Source organism: Nanorana parkeri, unplaced genomic scaffold (assembly GCF_000935625.1).
Source record: "Nanorana parkeri isolate BGI_ZX_2015 unplaced genomic scaffold, ASM93562v1 scaffold1016, whole genome shotgun sequence".
Classification (NCBI taxonomy): Eukaryota; Metazoa; Chordata; class Amphibia; order Anura; family Dicroglossidae; genus Nanorana; species Nanorana parkeri.
Genome location: NW_017307284.1, coordinates 601,174 through 609,337, shown reverse-complemented (window position 1 = coordinate 609,337; position 8,164 = coordinate 601,174). Strand labels below are relative to the sequence as shown.

Genomic DNA, 8,164 nt, shown 5'->3' with positions numbered 1-8,164 from the left:
TCCCCCCCCACACACCCGATCCGCCCAGTGCATATGCCCACACTGACCTGACACTTCCAGTCGCCAAACCCATCATTCTCAAGCAGCAACACAGTGCACACCAGCTGCACCTTACCCCCCTCAGTCCCAACATCCCATGTCCACCCGTGCCTGTCACCCCCCTCCCATGCACTAATCGGACACAGGCTCCCACCACCATCCAGCATCCCCCAAAACCTCAATTCCCCCTGACCTTCCCACAAGCACAACTGATTGTTCATAATCCCCACCAGTGGAAGTTCCCCTTCTATTCACCCCTCGTCGATGATATCGCATCAGCTATTACTTTTTGGTACGTTTTTCAAATTTTGCATAAATCCAATTCCTTATGGTAGTAGCACTTCTATCCCCATTTTTTGTTCTCGTTGACAAACGTCGGACACCCCGGTCCTCATTCCTAGAAGCTGCACACCGAGCGCGAAAAAAACCCACACCCAATCACCCTCACCCTCGTGGTAGCGCTGTATCAGGGGAATGCAATCCCAATTTTTCATTAGCAGGCTGCAGAGCCCCCTACAGATCCTGCAGAGCCAACCAAAAGGGTATTGCACAGCACACCTGAGACTCTTTGGTGGGCTGTGCAGAATCTATGCTGGGCTCTGCCTGCACAGTCCTCTTACCTTGCACGGCCTGACCTCTTTGGAACACGGCCTCCTTGTCCTCGGCGCCCAACTGGACAGCCTCCTCATCCTCGGCGCCCGACACGGCCTCCTTCTCATGTTCGCCGCCCGGCTGGAGCTCCGGCGACGCCTCCCACCTTCTCCGTCGGTGCCCCCGCCTCTTCCGTCTTCGTCCCCCGCCTCTTTTGTCTTGGGGGCCGCTTGCCAAATGTTATACTTTAAAATAAAATGTAACGTATCCGGTATGGTACTACAGACACCAATATACACACAATAAGGCCCCATTCATATCTGTAGGTTTAGGTGCGATTAGGGATTCCTGCATCAGAAACTTGCGTTTTACTGCAGCAGAAATCCCTAATCTGGCATTTACAAGTGGCAGCTGTCACCTATTCAAGTTAATGATCAGGTGACAGCAGCTCCATGTAAACACCTGCTCACAGCATGTAATCATATGTGATATGATTACATGCGGTTAGAAAACGATCTCCCTGGATGCACAATCGATGCGTCCAGGGAGAGTGATTGATTCCAAACCGAATGTAAACATATCACGTATCTTTACATGCGGTGTGCAGGCATTTACATGCAACTGCTGTCACCTGATCATTAACTTAGATGACAGCTGCCACTTGTAAACGCCAATTTAGGGATTTCTGCTGCAGGAAAACGCAAGTTCCTGACGCAGAAATCCCTAATTGCACCTAAAATAGAGGTGTGAATGCAGCCTAATACACTTCTACTCCCCCCTCCCCCACCACCACACGTAAAAAAAAAAAAAAACAACCCCTGTACATATAAAATAATACCCTCCTTCCCCTCATACACATGATATTATCTCTCTCTCTCTCTCTCTCTCTCTCTTTTTTTTGGGCCACAATTGGCCCGCGGTCCGGAACACTGAGATCCCGGCATTTTTGCAGCTCCCTTGGAATCTGCCGCCCGAGGCAAACGCCTTGTTTGCCTCGCGGCAGATATGCCCCTGGGTTGAGCCTTCAATGTGAAAAACAAATAACAGATAAGCATTGTTCAGAATTGAAGGAGAACTATTTGGGGAGTAAAATATACTCTTCACAATAGTTAGAGCTGGCATGGAACACTGCTGGCTCTAGAGCTCATGAACCGAGCAATCATAAACTACTGATCCCAAACAGGGATTCCCTCCTCCTCTCTCTATTCCTCCAGTGCTCATTGTAGAGACAGACAGGGAGGAGGTGGGCTCAGCTGCATCTGGTTCTACAGAGGCAGAGCCAGCTGTCAATCAAGCAGCTGGGGGTGGATCCTGACAATAAATCGGTAGTTAATAAAAGAAAAAGAAAAAAAAGACTGACAACCATGTTTTAAATGACAAACTTCAGACTTTTGAATCAGCAGTGATATTAGTGATACCAGACCACCTGCAACATTTTCTAACCTCACTGTAATGCAAGCAGGCACAGACTACATGAGGGTGGCAACCCTACTCTGAATTCAGGTGCCGTGCAGCATCATTGCCACACCATTACAGGAAACTACATTAGATGGACACTGTCAGAGGCTGCAACCCTATCCGAGGAAGTGGACATCACTGAAAGTAAAGAAACAAGTAAACAAGCATTTGTGGAAGTTTGCTGGGGGTCTAACAGAAAAATGTAAGTGCACATGCACTTATAATTAAATGCTGCAATATGTATATTTATACATATTCGTTTATTGGTTCTCTTCATTAAATAAACCTATTGCCACTAACACATAATATACAGTATGTGTATATACTATATATACTGTATATATATATATATATACACACTGTACATGAGTCTATATATATACTGTACAGGAATCTTCACTTTTAATTTATTGAGTGAAGATTCTCAACTCTGTTAGAAAATCAGCCTGATAGCTCTGTTTACTGGTATCTGTGTGTTTTTCTTGCTGTTGTCACAAACCACTGCAATTATTCACAGGTAGTGTGTAGCTAGCTATAAATGCAGGCATTCCTAAATTTGCTATTCTAGGCAGTGATGAGCTATTATACTGCCCCATATCATAATCTATTATACAGCTGTGTTGCATTTCCTTTTTAAAGATTAATTACTAAGACAATGTAATAAAGCGTATGATCAAATAAAACCAGCTTATGATCTCTGAAGCTTACACTCAGTATCATAAAAACAAGACACGCCAATGCTTAGTTTTCTGATTTCAGCCAAAAAGGGGATTGTGGCTTTAAGCATTTGTTACAGTTTTATTGTATTTTTTCCTTTTATTATTATTATATAAGACAAAAGGCACACAGCAGCTTTAGAGTCTCTCCGATTGGGGGCCGAGACAGAGGAGAGAAGAGCATGATTGATAGAGTTGTGGTTGGCTTGTAAAGGGCAGCCGGGAGTGCAAAGAAATAATCAGGAGAAAGGGCGTCCTATGCAGGCTTTCTCAGAGGGGAAAAATGAATCCAGCACCTCTGCATTATTAAGTTGTCAGACAGGTCTGATGATGAAAATCTGAAGGTCAGGCATAACAAGAGCCACCTTATGGGCAGGTCGTAACCTTTCTGGAAGTGCTACACTCATGTTTATCTGCACCTAGCCCTTATCAACAATTTTTTATTTGATAAGAAGATTGGGGAGCAGGGAAGAGTATGTATCTGCTTTGTATACATGCAATACCTATAATATGCAGAAATGGAAAAAGAACAGATTTGTGCAATACCATTTAACAGAGCAGAGTCATAAGCCAATAGGAAATGTCAAAGTCCCCTGGGAAAAAGTTCTTACTGAAGGAACTCCAGATAGAAGCCTTTATAATTTATATATGAGCAACCACATATGATGGTTGTTGTGTGACATTTTATTTGTTTCTATAATGAGTGGTGCTATGGGACATGTGTAAGTATCTGGATCACAGATGCTACTTCCTAGTTTCTGAGCTTAGTATGGGATGCAAAGATAATGTACATGCTTCAAAGCAGAACTGCAAGCTAACAGCAAAAATAAATGAAGGAAGGTGACACAATTTCTAATAAAAATGTCATAAAATTGATAAAAAATATATATAAAATACTCTTTTTTGTGCCCCATCTGATCCTTTGTGGCTTCCACTAATTTAAAATTGCTGGCTTTGGGATGGATTTAGTGGATGGTTTAGATTATTGCAATTGTAAATGTTTAAATTTCCAGCAGTTTTTACAGCCTTGAGTTCCACCTCACTTGCAGCGGCAACTCTTTTCATTCACAATTGGGAGATTGAATTGCATGCTGCAACAGATCCATTCTTGTAAATCCCTTTAATAAAAATAATACAGCTATATAATTTCATAATATGTACTAAGAAGTTCAACATTCTAGATCAGCCTTTCTCAACCAGGGTGCTGTGGCAAGCTGGTGTGCTTCCTGGCCTCCTAAGAGTTGACTACAAATTTTGTGAAAAAGGACTGTGATGTGAAGGGGTGATGAAGACTGATGTGAAGGGGCTCCCTGATGTAAAAGGGTAAATCTGATGTGAAAGTGGGGATTCTGATGTGAAAGGGGGGTTCCTGATGTGATACAAAGGGTGACTCTGAAATGAAGGGAGGAATCTTGATTTGAAGGGGGCACTTTGAAGAATAGCGAGAAACCCGCTTTTTGTATGATTTTGCATGAGATCCCTCTTACAATCTATGACATTTTATACTGGGGTGCCTCACGATTTTGATTACTTTTAAAGGGTGCCATGACTGAAAAAAGGTTGAGAAACACTGCTCTAAGTCAGTGCTCTACACTAAATAATTACTACTATATTATTTTAGTTATTGTAATTAATATATTATCAGTATTTGACTATATAAATGATTAAGCAAAAATATACTATACATTAATCAACTTAAATGTATAATTTCTCAGCCTAAAGTGGTACTCCAAGCAAAACTTACAAAGAACACACTTTTATTCAGTTATACGTTTTAGGAATCTGCTACATTATACATGGGAACCATGTTTTACCCTTTGCTTCTCAGATTTGCCTGATCATTTGAAGTGCCGCTGTTGAACAAATAAAATAATATTGCCAAATACAAAATGAGATGAGAGGACTTACCAGGATGGCTGTTAGTTGCCATGGCTGAGGCTCGCACCCAGTGTTGGACCCAGGGAAGCAACATTAGTTCTGGGGCAGAGCATCACAGTGATTTATACTGCAAAATTGTGTTCTGCCATGGAGATACACTTTTACTACACCCAGTAGTAATTATATGGCAGCTTCCAGACATGGATGGACAACTTTGGTTGTAACAGGGAAAATACCCCCTGACAGATTTCATTAATTTTTTTAAACATTGACCAATCGGCATTGACCAGTTAGCAATGTTCTGTAAACCTTATTGAAGAGTTGAACATTACATAAGGTTAGTAAACTGTTTTTTAACAAGAGTCATCTTATTTCACAATTTTTAATATTACATTGACAAATCATGAAATTACTGCACAGCTGTGTACAAGAAAATCAATAGGGGACACACATTACAATCTGCATAGAAACTATATATAATAATGAAGCACAGGAGGAGAACAATATTGCCAACCACTACGATGCTGGGGAACCTAAATAACACTAGGAATTGAGGAATAGTGTTAGATTAAGATAAGAGTAATAATCGCTTGATATTTGTTACTTTTACTCATAATTGAGATTTAATAATCTTTTTCATTTAAACCATTTAAAATTTGCTATATTCATTCAACATTTGTGTTTATATAAACAGGGTGCCTATCTTAGGCATAACTTATTCATTTCCAGCTACAACCTTCGTGATTCATCTGGTAACCTTACACTGAATAGAATCCTTTGGACACTAACTTGGAACAGCGGAAAGGTATGAAATATGGGAGCCACCAGATTAATATCTTTGTTATCATTCAAGACAGGCTCCAGTAGTCACAGTGAAATGACTCCGTAAACTGACATACTGAGTTTTAGCTATTTCCATGTACAGCACAGTGGGGGTCATTTAAAGATCGTAAGTCTTGGCTGCGAAATGGGGCTGAAAATATGCTGCCGTTGCTAACAGCGCAGTAAGCTGTGAAGTAGAGCTGCAGCTAACGATTATTTTCAAAATCGATTAGTTAGCCGATTATTACGTTCGATTAATCGACTAATCGGATAAACAATAAAAAAAAAATTTAAAAATGGCTCCAGTGATGGGACTACTAGTTTGTATTGAGATTGTAGTCCATCACAGGAGCAAGCTTGGAGCGGTGGAAAAAAATAGTGTGGTGTGCAATATAGTGAAAAGGAAAGTGTAAAATTATACAGCAATGAATGCAGAATTGCACCGGCTATAGAGGACTACAAATCCCAGCAATAGTACATTATACAGCGCAATGCAGAATATCACCAGCTATAGAGGACTACAACAAATCCCAGCAATAGTACACTATAGCTGGTGGTATTCTGCATTGCGCTGTATAATGTACTATTGCTGGGATTTGTAGTCCTCTATACAGTGCAGTGCAGAATATCACCAGCTATATAGGAATACAACAAATCCCAGCAATACATTATACATACAGTGTATAATGTATTGCTGGATGTGTATTCCTATGTATAATATACAGCACAATGTACCATCAGCTATAGAGGAATACAAATCCCAGCAATACATTATAGAGCACCATGTGTGGGAAAGTGCAGGCTTACCTGAGCAGTCTTCCAGCAACTTGCTTCTGAGATCGGACCTGTCTATCAGCGGCTGTCATCCCCCCACACCTGCTCCTCCTTACTACATCTCCCCGCGTCCCTGTGCCAATCGTGGATGTGGGCGGGCGGTGAGTGTGAGGCGGGGAGGAGGTGCGGCGTGGATGCGGGCGGGTGGGTCTGGCAGCGGCGAGCGTGAGGTGGGGAAGAGGTGCGGCGCGCAGCGTGTGTGGAGCCGTGAACAGGGCCAACTGATCGGAAGCCGATTAATCGATTATTGAAAAAGTTGACAACTTTTTCAATAATCGATTATAATCGATTATGTCGATTAGTTGTTGCAGCCCTACTGTGAAGGTTCCCCGATGTGATCTTTGCCTATCTGGGTTTATTAATCAGAATCCTGTTAGTTTGTTAGACTTACCCTTATGAGACTGTCTAAAATACTGCTCATTCTTAACAATATACACTTCACATCAAGAGGAAGAAGCCTTATCTTGGGAAAAGTGAATTTAGGCAACCACTGGTTACTAGTAATTTTAATACCCTATTATGAGAATTTTAATATATGATTATTGAAGCTATTGTGTTTAGAAGGACTTTACAATTTCTTTTATCAAGTTAAAGTGACACTAAACTCAGGAGTTAAACCTTAAAAATGCGTTCAAGTAGCTTACATATAAACAAAAATGAAGCTTATTTGTGTATTACTCAGCTGTATATCCCTCAAATCATCTCTGAATTGGTGCTGACCCTATTCTTCCTGCTGGAGGTGGCTACTTTTGTTCCCCATGGTCCCCGTGTGTGTTGTAAAGTAGCCACCACTCCAAGTTCACTACCGTGACGGACTACAACCTCAGTACACATTAGTAAAATAAACGTGAGATTGTAGTCTATCACAGGAGTGAGCTTGGAGCAGAACTATTAATAAAAATGTATGTTATTTGTCTGTCATTTGACTGTACTGGAGGGTGGCTACTTTTGTTCCTCATGGTCCCTGTGTGTGTTGTAAATTAGCCGCCACTTCACGCTTGCTCCCATGATGGACCACAATCTCATGTTTAGTTTACCAATTTGTATTCAGATTGTAGTCCATCATTTGAGTGAACTTGGAGTGGTGTCTACTTTACAACAAATACAGGGACATGGGGAACAAAAGTAGCCACCGCTCCAGAAGGAAGAACAGTGTCAGCACCAATTCAGAGATGATTGGAGGGTCTACAGCTGAGTGATACACAAAAAAGATACATTTCTGTTAATAGTTAAGATACTTAAATTAATTTTTAAGGTTAAACTCCTGAGTTTATTGTCACTTTAAGATACAAATTACACAGACACAAAATACCTTAGTTTGTTTGGTTGTGATAGTATAGAGTAGAGAGACACTGATTTGGAAGACAAATTAATAGTAAGAAGACATTCATTTGTGATCTGTAATATGTTCCACTAACACCACTTAATTGTGACAATTACTTATGGCAACAATCCTGTCATGTGATCAGTTACATAAATACTCATCTTCACAAAAAAGATAATGTGTGCTCTCCCATAATCCTGTGTTTTAATCTTCAGAACAGATCCATTATCTTATGCAAGGGGATAGATTATCAGGATAAAGATTTATGACTAGTGGTTAATAAGTGGTTACAGTGTTTGAACTTTAGTGATCTTTATACAAAAGTATAAGATCCCCTTATCAGAGAACCTATGTACCTAGAAAAATGTAAACCCCATTTAGAACAAAAAAATTTGCTTTTCAGAAATAAATAACTTAGCCAGAGCTCCTTCTGATGTCATGACAGAAAGGACTACTATTTTAATGGGTATTGAGAGACACACAGATTTGTTACATTTTATTG

General features: G+C 40.6%; 1 long non-coding RNA gene across 1 annotated transcript in view; it reads right to left on the bottom strand.

Moving 5' to 3' along the window:
• Positions 1-7,222, bottom strand: part of LOC108795853 — a 22,263-nt gene extending 15,041 nt beyond the window's left edge. Inside the window, exon 1 of the long non-coding RNA XR_001941771.1 lies at positions 7,145-7,222. This is a non-coding gene — a long non-coding RNA (uncharacterized LOC108795853). The remainder of the gene's footprint in view (positions 1-7,144) is intronic.
• Between the last annotated feature and the right edge of the window lie 942 nt (positions 7,223-8,164).